Genomic DNA, 22,278 nt, shown 5'->3' with positions numbered 1-22,278 from the left:
GAATGTAGGCCCTTCTGTATTCGGTTGCTTGCTTCAATGTGATCATCTTTTACATTAATCATTGGACAAATGAAGCGACTGTACCACTCCCGGTTAACTAGTAAATAGTTGCATGCACACATGCACACATGCACACACACACATACACACACACACACACACACACACACACAACAGCTTTGGCAGCCAGGTAGAAAGACAAAGTTAAGATATGGATAAATAAAGCAGAACCATGGAAAGTAGACAGCATGGTGAGAAATTTGTTCTCCTTGCTATGCCCCAAAGTTTGGCTTGTGTTTCATCTTGATGTTAAAGACTGCAATATTGCTCAGTTTCTGAAACATGAAAAGGATAAACAAGGTAACAAGGTTATTTCATCAGTAACTTTATTCATCCCTTTATCAAATCTCTTTTTTTATATACTTTATTTGAAAATGCCAGGGAAAATAATGGCATAAAACATTTTTTTTCTTTTAGTCTAGCACGATGATGTTTTCAAGCAATAGACGAGGTGTGATATCATGAGGAGTGGGACTGCAAGAGAACAGTTCTCACTCCTTACCCCCCCCCCCCCCCCCCCCCCCCCCATTGAAGATGAGTCCCGAGAATATTCGGGCAGGTGTCTATGGGAAATGCATGTTTTAGCAAAATCAGTCCATCCTCAATGGGTTAATCAAGCTCTTTCCTTTCTCAAACATAAAACCCTCTGCATGATGGGGACCTGGTCTATCAAGTGTTAACATTAAGAGGACAGTAAATTTTTATGTATTTATCATATCTCTAGGGCAGGAGATTAAGAAACCCATAGCTATCAATGAGATGAAAAAACAAAGTATTAACCTTTCCATCAATTTATGGGAGAAAAAGAAAATACATTAACATATCATTACTGTATTTTCCCCACTCTATTTCTTTCCATGAATCAATTTATTGTCATAAAAAGAAAAAAAAAGAAATATGTGGCATTAAATTGTTGCAAATTGCCACTGGCATTCAATTCGTGTAGATAGAGCTTTCACATACAGTTTAATTTCGCGAATCTTGGCTCTCACAAAATTAGAATGCATGTGAAAATTTCTGACTTTACAGTACACAGTTTAAATCATTTAGAACCAGTTTTGAAAATGTCATTTGCATTTTATACAATGTTGTACCAACAAGATTACCAGTGGCAGTGACAGGCTTCAAAACCAACCTCCTATGCAATTGAGTTATTGATGTCAAAGCATTGCTCATTGATGCCAGAAATCATGCCCTTTTTTTCATTGCCATCCATTTTGCCGCTGCTCACCCCACCCCAGCCCTTCTGTCTCCTTTCGATCAGGACAAGCATTAGGCAAACAGAACTGTAACACGTTTTGAGCAGGAAGGCAAACATTTATTTTAAAGCAGTTTCCCTTCCCTCATACACTGGGTGAGCATAATATGCTTTGATATAGATGAATGCCACAGACTGAAAGAAGTCAAGGTTACCTCATCAGCTTATTTTTTTTTCCAAGGACACCATGTCAGGGCATGACTAGCCACAAATCTGACTTGGAAAGCTAATGAAAGGGGCAGGGGAAGGGGTGAATTTGCTGTAGCAATTAGGATTGTATTGCTTTCAGCAGTATATCAAGTTCTCAGAATTATGCAAAGAAACACTGCATGGTTAGGGATGTGAGTGGGAAATTTATGGCCAGTACTATCCTTATTTTCCATTTTCTGCTGGTATGAGCAAAAGCGCAAATGATCCCCATCTGCTTCTGTATTTTTTATTTGTGCCTGGAGAATATTTAGAACTAGCACTAGAAAACACCAAGAGTAAGTATTTTTTAGCATCAGTGTTATGCATCATTGTATATATAGTCTCTGACTGTGACTATTGATTCACAAATTGGGAGCTAGTATTGGTAGATGCCATCAGGAACTAATTTATGCAAAGATGAGGCTACATTAGTTTACTTTAGATGCTGTGGTGAAAAAGAAGGCATAAAAGCAAATATGTGTAACATGAAATCAAGTTTTCTTGTGGTCTAGAAAAAGAAAAAAAGTTGCTAAATTCGTTAAAACTTTTGAGATGCCAAACTAATATTCATTTATCTGTAATCATTTATCGATTCATCTTCATATTTATTCATTCACTCTCCAAAGTCCTTAGGTTGAAAATCGATCTATAAGATTGTGGTAAGGGACCAATACAAATTTAGATTGAGAAAAAGACGGACTTCTAAATCCATTAGATGATGATCTTCAATCTGATTTTGGATTGTTCCCTCATCTCAATCTGACAAATTTAGAGAGCATCCATTCATTATTTCATTCAATGTTTCATTCATCTAAATATGTATTTATTTGTATCTTTATCTTGTTCACTTATTTATCTCATCATTCATTTATTGGAGGAGGGGGTAATGTTTACACCATGAATGTTTTCTCACTGCTAATAGGGGAAAAGAATAAATTGGTGAACGGATAGTTTTTAAAGATGCAATTTCATTTCCAGTTGCCAAATGAATTGGGCTACTCTTGAAATGTAGAGGGCAAAAATCTGAAGGAAAATGAGTCAGGTGTGAGTTGTGCCGCATCATTGCGACGTGGATCGTGAAGATGATACGGCCAGTGGGGAGGAAAGTGGTAATTCAATCACCGAATGAATAATGCACAATTTGCAAAGAATTACCAGACAAGGCAATCAACAAGGACATCAATGATTGAGATTGAGGCAGAAAAAAAAACAGAAGAAGAACAGTGAGAGAGGTAGGGAAGATGGAATGGCTGTTCTTAATGAGAAAAAAAGAGCCCAAAAGCTGTTTGTCATCACAACTGTAGATGCTATACATGTAATGGGGCAATGATGGTTGCTTGATCGCTTCATTTGCTGGCTGCAGTGACTGTTGGGGTTCTCCGTATATCACATATAACAGTAAAAACTCAAATAGCAGTGGCACTATGTAATTTTCATAGCGATGTGTCAGCTCTATTTGGTCATGCACAAGACATTGAACATTTTCTCTATCTCCAAATTACCATAATTTTTTAGGTTTTCTCAGCAGTTGATACATTCTTGGGGAAAAGTAATAAAGCTCTGAAAATTCATTTCTATTTTGAAGTGACAATGTTCTAGTCATGATAAAAAGGGAAAAATTACATGCTATGGCAGTGTATAATTATTATTAAAATTAGTATTATAGTTATTATTATATATCGTTAGCAGAGAACCAGAAGGGGGCTATCACATTCTCAGATTTGAGCAAATATAGAAAAGTAATCTTTTTTTTCATAAAATAAAAACTCTATTTAATCAAAGTACTTAGATTTATAAGCATTGTTCTCAATGTTGGATAAGATAGTGACCTTGTAGTTTTGGTTTTTAGCATTTTACTGAAAATGACAATAATTGATATGGACACCATAATGTACAGGAGATCAAGCTCTACAGCACGATACCAATAACTCAATGCCCCCAAACTTGCGATAGTGCCCTTCTGGTTCTCAGCTGACGATACGCTCTGCCCGCGTCTGTTGCACAGTAATTCTGCATTACTGGAAGTGCACAAGTTGACACCGAAAGTGTGAACCAGCTTGACCTCTGCGTGTTGCACATGGGTGCGCAAGATTGGCATACAGACCCGACTGCTAGCGACAAAATCTTTACATTTGCATACGATAGGGAGAATTGATGCTCATTTGAGTCCCATTTCCCTTAACCCTTAGATTAACATTTTCTTTTACACATTTGGATGCTACTCGGTGAAAGGCTGGCTTTTTGCAGTCAAACCTTAGCACAATCTGGCCATAAAAAGTATTGGCCTCCATTTTTTTTCCTCAAAATGGCAGTCTTCTTGTGACCAGCTTCTGGTCTACATGAAATGGAGCAAATCTTGTGTCTTTTAAATATTCCAAGTCTTGAAATTGGAAGGCTCTTCATTAGGAAATTGTTATTAGATAATATTTTCAGGGTTTCATGAGGGCAGACTGTGTAGAGCGTTTGTTAAGCCAACAAAGAAGATAATGTGAAGTCTCTGATACAAAATGTGAAAAGCTCTGACTGATGGAATGTAGCAAGAAGAAAAGCAGATTAAAAATGCTTGACATGTATTTTGAATAGACAATATACATTGTCTTGGGCTCTACCTGGATATATTGATTCAGAATGAGTGGCATGAAGAAGAGAAGAGCGAGAGATAGAGAACGAGAAACTAAAAGGGAAAAGACAGGAAGTGACTAGAACAAGTAATCATTGTTGGCAATTTTCGAGGAGAAAGAATGGGAGAAAGAGAAACCTAGGGGAAATTGCATACAGTGCTATCTTTATGAGATGTTGACTTAGTGCATTGTACATGTACCATTAACACTGGATTTCCAGGGAAAAGGTGCCAAGTGTGTGGTCACAAATGTACTAAGCATTTTAGTAACTTAATTGCTTTTGCCTTTGGGTGAAGTACTTGTGTGTCTTGACAGAAATGCTCGTCTTGAAATGTCACTTTCAAAATCTTCCAATTAGTGAGAATTAATAGAGGCAACCAACACCTCGAGTAATCTATTCTGAATATGCACTGCACCCTAAGAATTGATAGTAGATTAACTTAGAGTGGCTGCTGTGTATTTTGTACACTTGAATAAAAACAAGTACAAAAGAATTCCTTTCTTTGAGTTGAGAATAAACAACAAACTCCTCCCCCCCCCCCCATTTCAAGGATATGCATTTCAAGTGTAAATCTTGGTCTGTAACTCTACTATGCTCACGACGACAGTTGTGGGATGCCTTTTTACATATGGTATAAGATTAAATTTAAAAAAAAAGAAATGGGGAAAAGTGGACCATGCTATCGAGGAGAAGAACAGATATGAATTTTGGCATATCCCAGCGAGTGATGTTTTCTTTTCTCACGCCTGGAGAGCCCTGGAGTAGTTTCTTGGAAAGGGCCTGGGGAAAAAAGGAGAGGATGAGGGCATAAAAACAGTAAAAGGGTGCTGTTTTTCCATCTGAGTCTATCATGCCTTCTTTTTTTCCCTGGCATTATCATGACCCTTTCCACTTGATATTTTCTCTGTCAGTGTGTTTGTGTGAGTATGTGTATGTAAATTATGTATATTCTGGTTTGTTTGCTACAACACGCATTTCCCATAGACACCTACCCGAGTATACTCCGGACTTGTCCTCAATGGGTTAATCTGCTTGGTGGGATAACTACATGTGTATACAATTCATCATACTGAATTTCATGCAGTGCTCTGGTGTTGGTTATATATTGCAGCCTTCATTCACAATGAGCCATGTTCATTTATACACCCATCTGTCGATGTCAAGAGTATGACTGGTTTTGATCTATGCCAATTATTGTTCAATTGTTTTTTTTACCCCTCATACAATTTTGACTACATTGTACCCATACATGGGTCTAGTGTCTGGTAATGCAAGGGTTGATGAAACAATTATTTGCATGATTATTTCTTTCTGTGTGCTCTATCGAGTGAGACAAAGTTTTGGTACTTTACATTTTACAGACTTCCAGCATCGGTTCATAAGTTCATACGGATGAAACACAGTAAACAAAATACTGGCAGATTGTTATTTTTGTGCTGGTATTCATATTGCAAAATATTCCACTTACATACATGCATACATCTGTATACATGCACAAAGATACACTCATATACATACACATTTGATATACTAACTTATCTAGTAGCACTAAAATGATGTCCACCTCAATTTTCAGCAATTGTTTCTAGTTTATATTTTCAATGCTTGGGACGATTGGCTACCAAGGTCTTCTTCAAAAGCATCTTTTGTAACGAAAGAAATCAAGTGAAATATACAATTCGCATTAGAGGGCAGAATAGAGAAAGTGACTGTCAGGAGCAATGCGTGAAATATTTTGCCAGTGCCCGCCAAATGCTAGCACAATTTCATTTAAGCCTCTTCCAAATCCCCAAGTCGGCAGGCATACATACTGTATATATCTTCTCCATTTAGAGGGAATTGCTTCTTACTTCCCACAGTATGACGGCATGACAACTTAAATCCTGACAGAGAAACAGGGATCTCTCTAATGATCAATTTCAGATGTCTTTTTTTTTTTACCTTTCTGTCTTTTTTGATATCCTTTCTGCAAGGGGGGGGGGGTGGGTGATATGTAGATTGTTGATTTTCTGTGCTCTGGTAGAGCACAACTACATTAGAATGAGGTTGTGAGCTTTGTAAACTGGAGATCCTCGATGGTTGGAGATTAAGAAAATTGGTTTGCGTCATTAGGTGGATTTAAAATTAGTATGAGTATTTCTATGAGTGTATGTGTCTTCCTGTGTCTGTATGTGGATGTATTTATGAAAATGGATGTTTATGTGCATTTTTTTCTGTCTGTCTGTCTGTCTATCTGTAAGTCATTGTGTGTTTTCATTCATGTGTTTCCAAGTTGATTATGCTTGGGTGTCCTTCAGCATTGATATCATGTGACTTAAAGGCATTTTTTTTTTCCTATAGAGATGCAGATGTATCTTCTTGCTTTTAAATGGTAGGCCATGTATATTGGGTGTTTTTTTTTCTAAGAACTATTGTCTGTGCTCATTGATGAATAATGTTTGTGCCTATCCTATGAAGTGATGCCAAAGGCATTGTGTGCAGGTTGTCTGTCTGCCTGTCCATAATTGATTATGTGGCCAACATAACTTAAGAATTGCTTAAGGTATTCAATCCAAATGAATCTTGACATATGTACTGTATGAATGAGTGGACAAAGCTTTGCCTAAATATACATACACACTCAAGGTCAAAGATTACAGGTCAAGGTCAAATTATGAAATTTCACTATTTCCCCTTATATCTCTGCAATACCTGTGATGTTTTTGTGAAACTTAGTGTATAACTATGTGTATTACCAGATAATGATTTTCTGGGGATAGTTATAGCCATGGGATCAAAGGTCAGGTGAAAGTTCAAAAGACTTCATTTCTCCCCCACCTTCACATCTCTGAAATGGCTCAAGGTATCTGCGTAAAACTTGGTACATACATGTATTGCCTGACATTGATGCTCTTGGGAATTTCAGGTCATGAGGTCATAGGTCAAGGGTTATTAATGGTCAAGTTAAAATGCTAAAATTACACTGATTAAAGCTGAAATTACATTATTTTCCATACCTTGGAAATGACTCAATGTATACACAATTAAACTTGCTACAAATGTGCAGTAAAAATTACTGCACAGTGATCTAGTCGGGGGAAAATTTTGGCTAGCGGGTCAAAGGTCATGTGCAAATGCTAAAATTTCAATATCTTTTCCCGTAGTTTGAAAATGGCTCAAAGTATTGAGACGAAAACTGATGTATATAATGCATTACCATAATAGTGATTAATCTTCAATCTTGTGAAACTGTCATCTCACATTCTCAAACTGTGGAGAATAATGCAAGATAGCATATAGGCATACCAGTTGCCATAGTGACATTTCTAGTTTCTTTGTTTTTTATTGCAACTGATTGACAAATTGCCCTTCATCAACATCTCGTACGCGCACAACAGTCTCTTCTAGTCACTTTTGTTATATGACAGCTGTTGCATTTTTGAATGCCTTTCTGCAAGCTGAGAACAATGGCAATTGAAGCCTGTTGTGAAATGAAATGGTCACAAACAGTTACAGACCGATTGTGAAAGGAGCTTTAATCTTTGTTAGTCCATCATCTATCCCCCATTGGTGAACGTACATGAATGTGAAAGAAGCCTGTATTTTGCTTATAAATAAATGGAAACCAGCTGTTTTTTCGAATTTCAATAACAGTATTAATGTCTTTCTGGTTTTTGTTTTTTTCCCATTACATTGTATTTACAAGGACAAAAATCTTTTGTTCTTCTGCAAAGAAGAACAACAAAAGAGGACATGACACTGCATCTGTGTGGTAGAAATATTATCACACCTAGGTTTGCCTGATGTAAACTGAAGAGTATGTACACCTTTACTTAGTGGTTGTAGGAAATGCACCATTGCTTTCAAGTGAAAAAAAAAATGTAAGGGTTCACAGGTTGTCCTCCTTTTATGGTCTGTTGTCATTTCACATTAATCTTGAGTGCTCGCAAACTTCGATTCCCCCACGGGATGCCCCTGCACAGGGTGCTTGCCAATGGACGTATTCCAACCAGGACGTCGCCCTATGTCGTCGAGGTGCCAAATAATTCAATCTGTTGCGCGAGCGCGATGAATCATGCAACCTTCCGTGGGTCTGGAATGATAAGGAGTTGTAATTTATCGCATCGGAGACAGCATCTGCCTATGAGAAGAAGGATCGAATACCATCTCTCCCCCCCCCCCCCAACCAATCCGCAATGCATATTTTGTAATTGTGTTTGTGTGTATGTGTGTGTGTGTGTGTATGTGTGTATCTTTTGTTGATGTATTGTTTGTAGTTTCTCTGCCTCCTGAGTGTGGTTAGTCAATAGATTTTAAGCAACAGAATTCACAACAGTTTTATAGATTGTAATGTAGAAGGGTGAAAGAAGAAGAAGAAGAAAAAAAAGATTTGGGAAATTCATCAGATTGTCTAGGTACGGTACTTCCTGAGCAAAATGTAATCACCTCTTTCCATGTGTTTGATCTGCATTCTTGGATTAACAAAAAGTCTTTGCTTTAGAAAGAAATTTGTCTCTGACAAAGTTGTAGAATCTGTATACACTCATGATACAGGGAAAGCTGAACTACTGTATACTCCATTATTTCGCGAGTCCAATTTTTTGTGAATTAAGACTTCGTGACAATTTCGTGAACGGTTTAATTCGTGATTGTGGAGTACAGTACAGTACTGAATGGAGAAATGTATGTGTGCAGGTTGCATTTGTGTCAAGGATCAGAGTTAATATTTTGGCATGTCTTTAAATTTGCGAATAGTACCTGACTCACAAAACTTACAAAAAAAAAAACCCTCATGAAATATTTGGCACATAGTACAGTAGTTGACTGTAGGAATGTGACTATGTTCTCATTTGTCCATGTATATAATTATTCTGTCTGTTTTCTGTATATTCTTTTTTTCTTGCTTTGATTGTAGCAATTAAGAGGGTCCTAGTTAGCTTTGCTTCGAAAAAACTTGTCAAACAAAGAAGATTGGCAGTGTTGATTCTGTTAGTTATGACATTCCAGAAGCTCTCTCATTGTGAATACAATGTGAAAAAAGGACGGAGAACAGAATGTGGACGTAAGAAACTGACAGTTATGCTTTTGGAAGCTCTCAAAGTTGGAAACTCTCAAAGTTGGAAAGTCAAAGTTGAAATGGCATGTTGTCTTTGTATCTCATGAGAAACACACCACTCTTTGCAGAAACTCTGACTCGTACACAGTGGGCAAGTGGTTAACACATTGCCAGTCCATATTAACCCTTTGTGTGCTAGGGACAGTTTTTATATACACTATAACCTTTACAGTACTGTAAAGGTTTTCTGTGCCAATCAGCACTCAGAGCCCACAGAGGGTCAATGAGCTGTATTACCATAAATACTCCTGTATTGATGGCCATTGTCGTGTAAGTGATTAGCTGCCTCTTATTCATGCATTTCCACTTAGTTACTAGCATACCTGAGGGCAGGGGGATCTAGACTCAGTTTCACTATATCATCATAAATAATGCAATTGGCTATTGTGAGAGAGTATTTATACATATACAGTGAAATCTGAGTTTGCATTGATAGAAGGGGGGAAAAAGGTGAGACATGAGATACACTTGGAATTTAGGTGATCATAGGGAAAATAAAGGAAAAGATACAATAGCAAACTTTAACTAGTGAGCACATAGAATTAGTGGAAATTGAAAAGAAATATGTAGATGTGACTTCAGGGCTGCCATCCAACATGTTTTTACAATACTTAGACTTTTTTTTTTAGTTAAAAATGTTTTTTTTTCCTAAAATTCATTTAGCATAAATATATACGAAGTTATGTGCAAATTGTGATAGTTGCCTTCACAATATATATATATATATATATATATATATATATATTTATATATATTTATGTTTATATGTACACACAGAGATAGATAGATAGATCATCTTCTTTTAACAGACGTTGTCTGGCTGTGACTCAGCATTAAGCCAAAGATATGCAGAATCACAAATATATCATTTTCAGAAAGTTATTTTGATCCTACTTCCACAATGTGTCTTTAAGAATGTTCCTCTCTCTCACTTTTGCACACACTTTTTTTTCTGTGTCATTATATGTCATATCTTTCTGAAATTTATTCATTATTTATTATTCATATCTGTACCTTCATACCCATGCCTTCATTTTGTGTCTATAGATATGAATCTTCCTATCTTCCAAGTTTCCAGTATCATATCATATGGGCTATGTGCAACTGTTAGTCTTGCTGTTTATTCAGTAATCTCATAATGAATTTAATGTGCCTCGATTTGTTTCTTTTCTCTGTCTTTCTTTACTATTTACTTTTCTTTTGTTCTCCTTCCATTTCCTTTTCCCCCTACAGAGTGTGTGCATTCTTGTACAAATTTGTTGTAAATGTCAAAGTTGAATGGAAGGGTTTGCATTTGAAGGCATATCTTGTGGACTCCCCACATTTACGGTCCTTGCTCGTGCATTCGTTTGTTTGTCTCCCTCTAAATTTAGCAAGCCGATGATGAAACGATAAAACCAGATATTTCCCCACCATCTGGGTGCATATGGTTTGCTGTCCTAGCTGGGCTCCTTGCACCAAGACATTTGTGTGAATGAACACGATCGAGAGTGTGTCTTCGTTCCCAGGTTTATGAAGGGCATTCTGGCGTATGGAGGATGCGTACTAAGTGCTGAGTGCTTCTCACTTGCTTCGCACCGAGTTTTATTTTTTTTTAATTGAAATTGCATTTATACTGCATCTCGTTTATTCAATGCAAATATTCATTTGTATTTGTGTGTGTGTGTGTGTGTGTGTGTGTGTGTGTGTGTGTGTGCATATACTTGCGTTTTGCAGTGTGGAATAAATTGAATCATATCATGTACAGAAAATACATACTGTAGTAACAGCATCTGGACATGATTTTCCTAGTATCCCCCAAAAACTGATTACAATGCACTCTGATGTTAAGATTCATAGTTTCTTAGCAAACTTTCCAACTTTTTAAGGGATGGTATAGTACTGGTTGAGATGAGGATTGAGCTTTTAACTCTTTGCGAGATACTGAGAAACCACTTATGAAATATTACAGAGCATACAATTCTAATAGGAATTCAGTATTTGTTTGATGAAAATCAGTTTTTGAAATGGCTGAGATATCCAAAAACAGAGTAAAACAAAGCGATCCTAATGCGATTTGTAAAAGGTGGGTCCCACCGTTTATTAGGATCCCTTTGTTTTGGATATGTTAGCCATTTCAAAACCAATTTTCATCAGATAAGCTTTGATTCCTCTTAGAATTATGCAATTATTCATATTTCATAAGAGGTTTCTCATTATCTCACAAAAAAGTTAGAAACATGAAGCCCCTTCTCAACCAAAACTGTACCATCCCTTTAAGGGGCACTTAAGCATGAGAAAGAGGTGTGACATTTTTTATGAATATACTCATGGAACCAACAAAAGAGGTATTTGCTTGTACAATGGGAATTCATCCTGCACAAAAATTTTTGAAACAGAGGAAATATTATTAAAAGCACAAAACAGAGTTTCCCTCAATCCTGTGGAATGTTTTGTCTCTGTCATATAGATAAAGAGCTGTGATGTAAATGACTAACTCTGCTGGGGTGTAGACTCAAACCTCTGTTGTAGCACAATGCTTTACTACAGATCTGATGGCAAGGATTTTCTTCTTTTATAGAATGAATGTATGCCATCTTTGTAAATTTCAGCATTTAATGATGCCTTCAGTTCCCAAGTTCCCAAATCAGGTTCTGAAGTTTCATCAGAAAAAAATCATTCTAGGAAGATTTTTTGAAATCTCATCGCATTATAAAAAAAAACAACAACAAACAAACATGAATTTGAAAAACAAACAAACAACCATTGTCATTGCTATCACACTCTGTGCCATGTAATCTACATGTATACACATACAAATCTTGTAGAATCCTAGTTGTAATCTTGTTAGCTGTATTCCTCTTTGTCATCCTCTTTTACTGCAATCTTCCTCTATCTTTTGCCTCTTCCTCACATTTTTTGAACACTGTCACAGTGAGAAAAGTTTGAATAAATAACAAAAATTATATGTCATTGTTATGAAGGATTTTGGTGTGGCATGCTATGCTACAGACCCACATACTTCCAAGAAGCATTGTTACTCAAACATTTATAGTTTTTTTTTTTCCTCGAAGCTGAATCCTGTAGTCATAATACATCAGGTTTTTATATTCAGTACAATGTTAACCATTGGCTTGAACTGTTTCCTAGCTTTTTCATGAAATATTTTGTCGTTGCATTTGTTGAGCACTCTTGTTGGGGCTCTGATGGGAGGAAATCATTTTGCCTAGAGATGTTTCCTTGGCTGTTCCAGCCACACTTCTAATAAAAGTGATTGGTGCATGGTGCAACATTCATTAGTTTTTGCAGCGAGGAGGCAAAATGCCGTTGAGTGCCCCGATGCATGCATCGGAAGCATTCGGTGTTTCTGTGGTGCCGTTGTGTCATGCAGGCGTGTCATTGTGCTCGGACATTTACCTCTGCAACGCCACGTGGTCTTTGCATCAAATGCAGGGATGCAAAACCAAGTCGCCACCTCAACATCACTGGCCTGTCCTGTGGTAAAAAAGAGAATTATTTGTATGTAAACAGGAGGGGGGAAAAGTGGAACACAGCAGCTGTTGAACGCATATAGATATTGTGTTGATTATTAACAGTACATGAGTTGTGGGCGAGAAGAGGGGAAAAAAAAACAGGTTCCAACTTGCCTGGTGAATGACGATGCGTGGATACAGCACAGGATAAATGCAACCACAGTCCCATTTATTCAAAACTCTGCTCACTTAGCTTTCAGCTTAGAGAAGCTAGAAAAAAAATAAGTAGAAAATTCTCTTATTGGATAAGTCTTCAAATCAGGTTGAATTAGAAAAAAAAAGTATACTGGTTGACCCATATTGTAGCATACATTTTTTTAAAATGATATGCCACCTGGTTTCACTGTGTATTTTTTAAAATCAAATGTTGGGTAATTATTCCAGCAAATAATGGATAGGTATGCATATAATGTAGATGATGAAATTGAGCATGATGGGGAGGGGGGGGGGGGGGGAGGGGAAAGGAAGAAAGGAATAGGGTAGGGGATTGATGTTACTATTGCACATTTTGCAAATTGATGCCATTATCCTTGAAAGGTGCTTCAAGAACTCCTTTTCCATTGTAAAGTGATATACAGACAGAACATAAGGGAGCAACATGGAGAAATATTGAAAACTGTTTTCAAAGTGGAAGACCTGCTGTAGAAGGAAAAGGGAAAGGAAAGCTCCAGCGCTGGATGTATGTGTCGTCGTGGTAATGGCTAGCGATGCAATCCTTGGCCTGTCTCGCTGATGTAGGTTTCGTATGGCAAAGTCATCGATTGACTCTCTCGCATTCGCCAACTGAGATGAGTGAAGATATATGTTTCACGCCTTGGCGAGATTTGCCGCCTTAGCCTGATGCTAGGGCTAAGGCATATACACAAGGATATATCTGCATTCTTGATTAGAGCCTCCAAGACAAAATAAAGCATGACAGTAAAAAACAAAACAAAACTAAGAACAAAACTGTGTTCTTGTTTACTGTCCATTTTGAGCTCTTCGTCTCTCTGCTGTTAGCTTGTAACCCGGGGGAGGATTGGACATTGATCGTCTTCTTGGCTTGATGCTATTTTGGGTCGGGAGGATGAGTTTACAGCAATCACATTCTCAAATATTGGTAATGGAAGACAGGCAGCTTCCAAGAGTTACGTCTAGATGCGTGAATTGAAGGCTAGATTAACCCCCCATCTTGGAGCCATCCCATTTGAAGGATTCCCAGAAGTGCAGAATCATCCCCCCCCCCAAACCTGATAACACTCTTCTCATCATCATCCTTTCTCAGTGTTCTTGGTGCAAAGGCGAGGATAGAAGAGAACATTTGATTGTGATTGTATTTCAATGAGAGAGGAGCCTCTACATTTCACAAACAATGTCAAATGAAGAGTTTTTGGCATGATGAGGGTGCGGGGGTCATGGTGGGATGAGTAGAAAGAGGGAAAATCAATACTGATAAAGACGGAGCTTGTAGTCTTCATCAACTGAGGAGAGAAGTTGTCTAGTATGAGTTTTAAGTTGATTTTCTTGCCACTGCGCAAAAGTGGAAGCGGGTAGTTAGAGCAACATCCTATGCATCACACTGCATGAGCGTCACATGTATTACACTCAAGAACACATGCACATTTTCATGGCACATGCTTCTATGGATATACAGTGTGGATCCATAGAGGAGTATTTCACTGTAAATAACACAGCTGTAGGGAATATTCACATCTCTGAATCAAGTTGAATGCATGCTATGCAGAAAGACTTATGGCAAGGGAATATTTTTCTTTCAAGGTATAGAGAGTTTGTTGGAGATTGATGGGACAATTTTAAGTACATATATCTCTCGCTCAGCTCGAGTTAACCCCATCAGGCCCATTAGCTCAAACTGTATTAATACTGCACATAGTTTCTTACCTTTGGCAGTGAGAGAGCTCTGACTTAATTCTGCCTACTTCTGTATTATGGATGCATACCTGTAGAATTGGTGACTCCTGCCAACTGCTTCCTGCAGTTAAGAGTGACACCCCTCCCCCATTCAATGGTATTTCTAAATTTGCCCATTTTGAGTTCAAAGCTGAAACTAGGAGCTCTAGTTGAGCTTTGCTAGGTCATTTTCTGCTGATGTGTAAAGTGTTTGTTGTGGCTCACGGCAACTCGGCCACTGAAGCAGAAGTGCCCCTTTAAAAGACAAGACTCGAGCAATTTAGAATAAGAGAGGATGACGTCAAAGCGATTTGACCCCATCACGATCGTGTCAGTCTTGGTTTGTCCCGTTCTCCAGGATTGGGCAGCATACAGAAAGTGAGAGTGAGAGGAGACAAAAAGAGATGATGATGTTGGTGGCAAAGAGGCATAGGAGAGAGAGGAAGAGAGGAATCTTGGGAGTGGCTAGGAAACAGTGAAGGACCAAAGTGATAGAGAAAACAAGAAGTTAGGCATTTTGCTTGTTACAAGTGTGACAAATCTGTTTCTCCCTTTTTTTGTGTGCATGTGAGCGTATTTAAGACTCTGACATTGTGCATCATTTTAGTGAATATTGTGCCAATATTCAGCCACGCCCAATGAATTCAATCAATCAAGCAGACATGCTGTGGTCTACCCTCCACTTCATTTAATGGAAACAAAAATATAACCCTGCAGTATTCATAGAGTAATCTCTTATATATTGTACTGAAGGTCCCCTCAGTTTATAGTATAGACAATGTATGATATGGACACCAACCATTCAAAGGTTTGGGACACAACATTACATTAGATTGGCTACTAAAGAGGAAAGATGGTTTAAAAAGAAATAATGATGTCTTGTTTGGTCTTTTCTGCAGAGCTGGTTTGGATATTTATCCTAATCATCCCAGTTTCCATTTGTCATTTCTTCATTGCGTAACCGTACCATACAATAAAATGGGTATGTAATTATGTATGCAAGTTCTGGTTGGACTTGGAAGCACTTTGAATGGAATTTGCAAACTGTAAACCTGTACTTGGCAAATTTGCTTGTACCAGAGTGAGGTATACATTTAAGGTCTTTACTGGTTTCATAAACTGGTGGCAGTAGAGAAATAAAGAAGTAAAAATGTCATGTCCTGACCATGATCCCATCTCCGACAAAGAGTTGCACCCACAAACAGGACAAGCGACAGCTGTTGAGTGGGATTTACTGTAATCGCTTGCCAATGCCAACAAGAGAAGACCCAGAAAACACAGTCACCTTCGGAGGAAAAAAAACATCTGCCAGTCCTCCATCTTCCTTGACCATTATACAGCACTGTCGCCAACTCTTTGCAGAGAGAGAGACCTCTGAGAAGCTTTAGAAATTCAGATATGCAATGATACAGTGACAGCTTCAGTATGTCTTTTTGTGTGTGATTCTGTCCTGCAGAGCTCATAAACTTATATCTTCTATGTCACTGGGTTGTTGTTGTTTGTCCATTGCTTTGATCACTTTGTCCTCCCTTGAAAGGGAAAAGCAGGAAACCTTAGGTCTACTGTTGCACGGAGGGGGATTTCTTCATTCATATAATGCTTTCAATTATGCACAAAATAAAAGGAAAGGATATATTGATTAGCACACTTTAATGATAATATGTTTGACATGTTGTGTTATATGCATGCATCACTTATTTCCTTTTTGTGCTGGTCTGTACAATGTTACGTACAGGACCCAGATAAAAGGGTAGGTTTGTCAGTTTAACCCATTGCAGACTGGGACCATGTGTTTTATGTATAATCCTTGGGGAATGAACATATCTAAGAGGATAACACCTTCATTTTTTATTGGATAAAACACTTCTTCTGCATCCCTGTTATAATGCCTTTTAGTACAACGTGCACTTTTGCATCCATGTACCGTAGGAGGTATGTACAATCTAGAGAAGATGTTGAAATACTGGACAGAAGATCTTTGCGCCAACATCATGTTTGAATATGACACAAGCCTTCAAGTCACTTAGTGGATTTTGTTTTGCACTCGTATGATACTAGGGGAAAAATAATCATATTCACACAAATTTCCTCTCCCAGTTTTCATGAATTCTTCAACATATTTATTACAGTAGGGTGCATTTTATTAGTATTTAGGTGACAATCATTTCCAAAGGAGCATGATATTAGTATTTAGGTGACAATCATTTCCAAAGGAGCATTGATATGCAGTAAGTCATCAGATTGTTCTTTTAGTAGCTCATATTTATTCTCAAGAGTGCATTTAGGCATAATCCAGTCATAATTGTTTGCCATGTTAATTTTGGAGAAAATGGATTGGCCATGTATTATTACCTTAATGATAAAAAAATTATAAAGTTATATCTTGGCAGCAATTCATGGAAGGGAGCTATATGTTCACGAGGCTGTTACACGTATGACATCAATGAACAAGTTGCTGTAGCTGTTAGATAATTTTTCTTTCTAGGAGATGGTGGACTCCTTGCCTATTCTCTCTTGCATTGAGCTTAGATTTATCTCAACTACCAATATGATTATCATGAATCTTTCTGTTCAACTAAGTGTATATTATGTGTATGGTAGATAATAGAATATGATAAGACCCCCAAAACAATTTCATGATAGTATCATACCCAGCCAGGTTGATTCAGCTGAGACATTAAGATGTAATGTTTCTGTGCAAAGATTTCAGTCCTCAGACATCTTTCTGCTATTTTCTTCCTCATGAGAAGAGATCTCAAACTTGATGTCATTATTAGCAACCATAAACATTGAATCATCTACTCATAAATCTGCTTTTTTTTAAGGATTGGAGAAGATATCAGACAGAGAAGGGGTAAAGATGTCATAAGATAGAGATTATTGAGTTTCGTTCATCACTAGAGCAAATTAATACTTTTTGTCTTCTCTTCTCCACTATGAAGCATCAGAAACATTTATTGCAAATAGATCAAAACAAAACAAAATCAAAGAAATATTTCAATGTATTACTCACCAGAATACAAATATGGTTTGATTTCGAGTTTGATTTGTGTCATTCTGAGATACCTAGGGACGTCACAGAGAGAGAGAGGGGGGGGGGGGGGATTTTGTGGAATTTGTGTAGGCCTGCAATAAACACAAAGGAAAAGGACTTGACTACCACCTGCAGCAAAAGCCTGAGTTAGCAGGAGGTACCTGGAATAGAAATGCATACTGTTTTGTGATCAGAACAAATTACATCAAATGAACATATTTTTGTTTCTTCCCCTCCCCCTTTATGGAAGTAGAACCTTTTGCTCTTCAGATGTTGATTGAAGAGGGATGTTTAGTCAAACACAGAACTGGCAGCATTTCATCTTTGATGATATTGCTTAATTTCTCTAAATAGAAAATAGGAAAAAGCATGCATTTTTTGCATGATTTTGCATTTCCTATATTTTCTTTCTTCTTTATTTCTACAGTCTCATGCAGATAATTATAATTGACAACTACAATGTGACAGCAATCTAGCCTCCGGTGAGAGAAATTGTATGTAAAAGTGTGACTCTCGCTTTCATCTGGAGTAATTCACATGCTGGCGCGGAATCTTGGTTTACGATTTGACGTCATTCCCCTCGCAGATATGTGGGCTATGATACATTTCTCACTCTGGCCCATCTCGGGGAGAAAGAGAGAGTGCGGCTTATTCCGTCGCCATGGTTATGGACAAATTGAGAGAAATTATTTGTGCTCGGTAGAGTCTTCCAGTGAACCTTTCACTTAGTTCTCAGGGCCACATCTGCAAAAGCGAGTGTCCGAAATTGATGTTACTGACCTTGCGATATCCCCGAGGAGCCCGAAACGATGCCTGATGGTTGCGAAAGGAATCGTTCTGAGAGGTTCTGTTGTCTTCCTGGTTGCATGCATCTCTCACTTGGAGCTGTCAGACAAAGCCAAACATTATTTCTTTGAATATGCCAACAATCCAGCATCTACTCTGTAGCACATTACAAGATATTTGTTGAGCATTTTTCTTCTTTCACACCTTGCCAATTGTGTAACTGAAGTGACATTTTGAATCCTATATCGTTTACTTAAGAGTGACACATATGCATTGTTTATGTGTGTGTATGTGATCTCCTTATTTCATTTTTCTCCATTAAAGCAGGTTTTTGTGAGGATGGATCTCAAGAGATGTCATTTGTCTTAATACATATTTGGCCAGGCAAACCATCTCTGGTTCAAACCTTGGGGAACATTACTGACAGTGGGGAAAAGTACTACCAGTGCCTTAAACCCAAGAGGGAAGGGGCATAATAAGGGGGATGGAGAAGGGGGGGGGGGGGGGGGGGAGTGAGGAAGATATGAGTAATGAATTTGAAAGTAAGATGTGGAATTTTGAGATGAGCTTGTGTCTCTTCTCTACACACTTGAGGTAAAGGTCTGTCATCTTGGAGTCTGGAATTATTATTACCTCATTATGCTGTAATGAGGGATTATCTCTCAAAGTGTCTGTTTTCCCTCTACCAATAGAGGATACCCCAAGGATGCTTGTGCAGCTGTAATTGAAGCAGTGAGGTGTTTATGTGAGTGGTGTGTCATTGGAAACACTCATTTAACCCAAATGATTACTCTATGAGAGGAGGAAGGGAACGTGGAGGGAGAAAGGGGGAGGTAGGGGAAGGAGAGGAAAAGGTAGATGAGGAAGGGCGTAGGTAGGGAAGGGGAGTGAAGGGATGGGTAGGGGAGGAAGGGGGAGGGGAGGGAGGGATAAGGGAGGAGGGGGAGACATGGTAATAGAAGGAAGAAAGTGGTGGGCCTATTGCAATTTAGTCCTCAGGATTTGGAAAGTGGAGGAATTTTGTGTGTCACATAGTGTCCTCTTTGTAATGGCATGATATGATCAGGGAGATGGCTCCACCTCCCTGATATGATCTGTCTAATAACCACATACCCAGAACACGGAGGTTTTCTTTTTTTGTGCATGTGTGCTTTTGTGTTCTGTGTTTTTGTTTTTAGGGAGACTATGCATTGTGGGCCTAAGTGTTGTGCTGTAAAGATGATGTCTTTGGTATCTCATTACTTCATGTTGACACCTTGTATCATTTTTGTTTTCATCACGTATTACTTTTGTGGGTCACATATTGCGCAAGTTGCATTATGCCACCATGGCAACATATTAGCAAGATGTATAGATCAATGTACATCAGCATTGGTTAGACTCCTGAGCAGTCATTTTCATGGTAATATCAGGATCACAATGAAGGAATTCATACCTGGACAGGATGCCAGCTGCTTTCCTTTTGCTATGGACAAGCCCAAAAACAGAAACCATAAGCAAAACGAAACTGAGCAAAGTGATGCAAAGTGTCCAGAATGTGAAGAATCAGCATCAGAGTGACATCCTTGTTAATTCCTAGGTATTTTTCTTCTGCTGGCAGTTGGCTTGTGAATACATGTACCTGATAGAGCTAATGTTCTGCTTAGGGGGCACCATCTGCAATTTTTTTTTTTTTTCTGTAAGGATCAATACCTTAGGAAATGACACTTTCAACAAATAGGTAGCTGTAGGTAATGTCCACAAAATGCATGTAAATGGTGATGGACAGTTTCTGAAAACACATTCTGAAGGTACCAAGCATGGAGGAGAGCAAGTTGAAGCTGTACTGACTGAAAATCAGGGAGGAATATTGCTATCAAAATAGAGAAAGAAAGAAGGGAGAGAGAGGGTGAGTCATTACAATGTAGGTTCATTAACATTAAAATTACCATGGTATCAAATACCATAGAAATTTATTGTCCCCTTTTTCACTGGCTGGATACCACAGTAATACCATCACAGTTCAGTTTGTACCATTCTCATTCACGAAATATCATCGTAAAGGAGACAAAGTGTATCAATGATGGAGCACATGTACACATACTAGGAAACAAAATGTAGTCACAGTCAGGTCAGACGTGTCTCAATGAACTGCAAAGCTTGCATGTATCTCCTGGGGTTTATTTGGTAATTGGGTGCCATATGGAGGCATTAAACCATGCAGTCATGTTGGCCATACATTTAGTCCTGAACCTAGACTGTACTTTCAAAACTGGCTCTAATGAGCTTTCAGTTAATTGGCTGTTGAATATGGAAGTGGTGAATGTCATTCCAAACCAATTGAGGGCAATAATGATATGGCTGCCATATTCGGTCTAAAAACCATTTCAGTTCGTAGCGCAGGAGTCCAAAACTCCTGCGCAAGGCTTACATGATGTATCTGTGACAAACCCAGGTTCTCAAGGATTACTCCTCTTCTGAAAGATTTACACTGGCTTCCGATTCATAAACGAATATTGTTTAAGATTTTGTTGATTGTATATAAGTCACTCATCGGTCAAGCCCCCTGTTACATATCCAAATTATTAGTATCTAAATCTCATAGACATACTCATAATCTGCGCAGTTTCAAGGACACTCTTCTCCAACAAATTCCAACATGTAAAACAAAAGTAACATTGGGAAACAGAGCATTTGCCTGTGCAGCTCCCAAACTCTGGAATGATCTACCATTAGAAGTCCGCAAATCCCAGACTGTAGCAGTCTTTAAATCAGGACTCAAAACACATCTTTTCATTTAACTGTTTATTATCATCAAGCACATTAGAAGCTTTTGCAGCGCAGAAGAATATATGTCTATAGGTTTTGCAATTTATAAATTGATATATTATTATTGTTATTATCATTAGATGTCTAGTTTGGGAACATCCATGCGGATGGCAGATATGACAGGTTACCATGACATGTGTGAAGTGGTACATTATAGAACATAGTAAGGAGCAAAACTAAAGTAGGCGTGGCAAAATGGTTGTGGCAAACAGGTTGTGGTAACCTCCTGGTCAGACGTGGTGTTAATATTTTGATGCACAAAGTTTGTACTTTGATACCCGCTGAAGAGAAATAAACACAGTGGCCATAGACTGATCTGTTGTCAAAGAAATGTAAATGCTACTGTGTGAAACACATGGACAGGTGCTTTATAGGGACTAAAATATGCTATTGCTCATCTTTGGACCCTAAATAAAAGGTTACAAAAGGTGAAATTTGATTCTATTTGTGGATTTCTTTTCCATGAAATACACAACTTCTTTTTTTAATAGACCAATTATTTTGTATAATTTCTTTTTCATGAAATATATAACTTATATGTTTTAATGACCAAATATTTAGTTAATTAGGATTAAGGGTGACTGACTGTACAGTGTGTTTGTAAATAAAGTGCAAGATAGGAAGTAGCAGCACATTTTTATGTAAGTAAATAGAAATAAAATTATGTTGCTTACACCCTGACCTTTACATATGTTGATTAGCTCCCCACCCCCCCCCCCCCCAAAAAAAAAGTGAAATGAGAAATGAGAAAAATTTCGGAACCAGTCTGATTGTAGATGTATGCCTTCCGGGCACGTATTCCAAAATCAGTGGGTTATGAGAATCAGAAAGTCATATGGCCCACGAGGTTCCTGGCGTCTCATTGCATCGGCTGAGTGATGCCCAAGGATCCAGGGACCTGGTTTGCTGATTGTTGCCGTGGTAAGTAGCCAGGGTATCCCACCATCAATTGATAGATCATCGGCGTTGACTCTTGCCCTTTTCCGGGAGAATGTCACTGTGAATGAATCGCCCAACGTGAACT

General features: G+C 38.1%; 1 protein-coding gene across 1 annotated transcript in view; it reads left to right on the top strand.

The window, feature by feature from the left end:
- Nucleotides 1-22,278, top strand: part of LOC139739542 (diacylglycerol kinase beta-like) — a 165,725-nt gene that overhangs the window by 7,694 nt on the left and 135,753 nt on the right. The gene's annotated exons all lie outside the window — the stretch shown is intronic.

This window comes from Diadema antillarum, unplaced genomic scaffold (assembly GCF_040938485.1).
Source record: "Diadema antillarum isolate AM-2024a unplaced genomic scaffold, OU_Dant_1.0 seq00000804_RagTag, whole genome shotgun sequence".
In the NCBI taxonomy this organism is placed as follows: domain Eukaryota; kingdom Metazoa; phylum Echinodermata; class Echinoidea; order Diadematoida; family Diadematidae; genus Diadema; species Diadema antillarum.
This window is presented reverse-complemented; position numbering and strand designations above follow the sequence as displayed.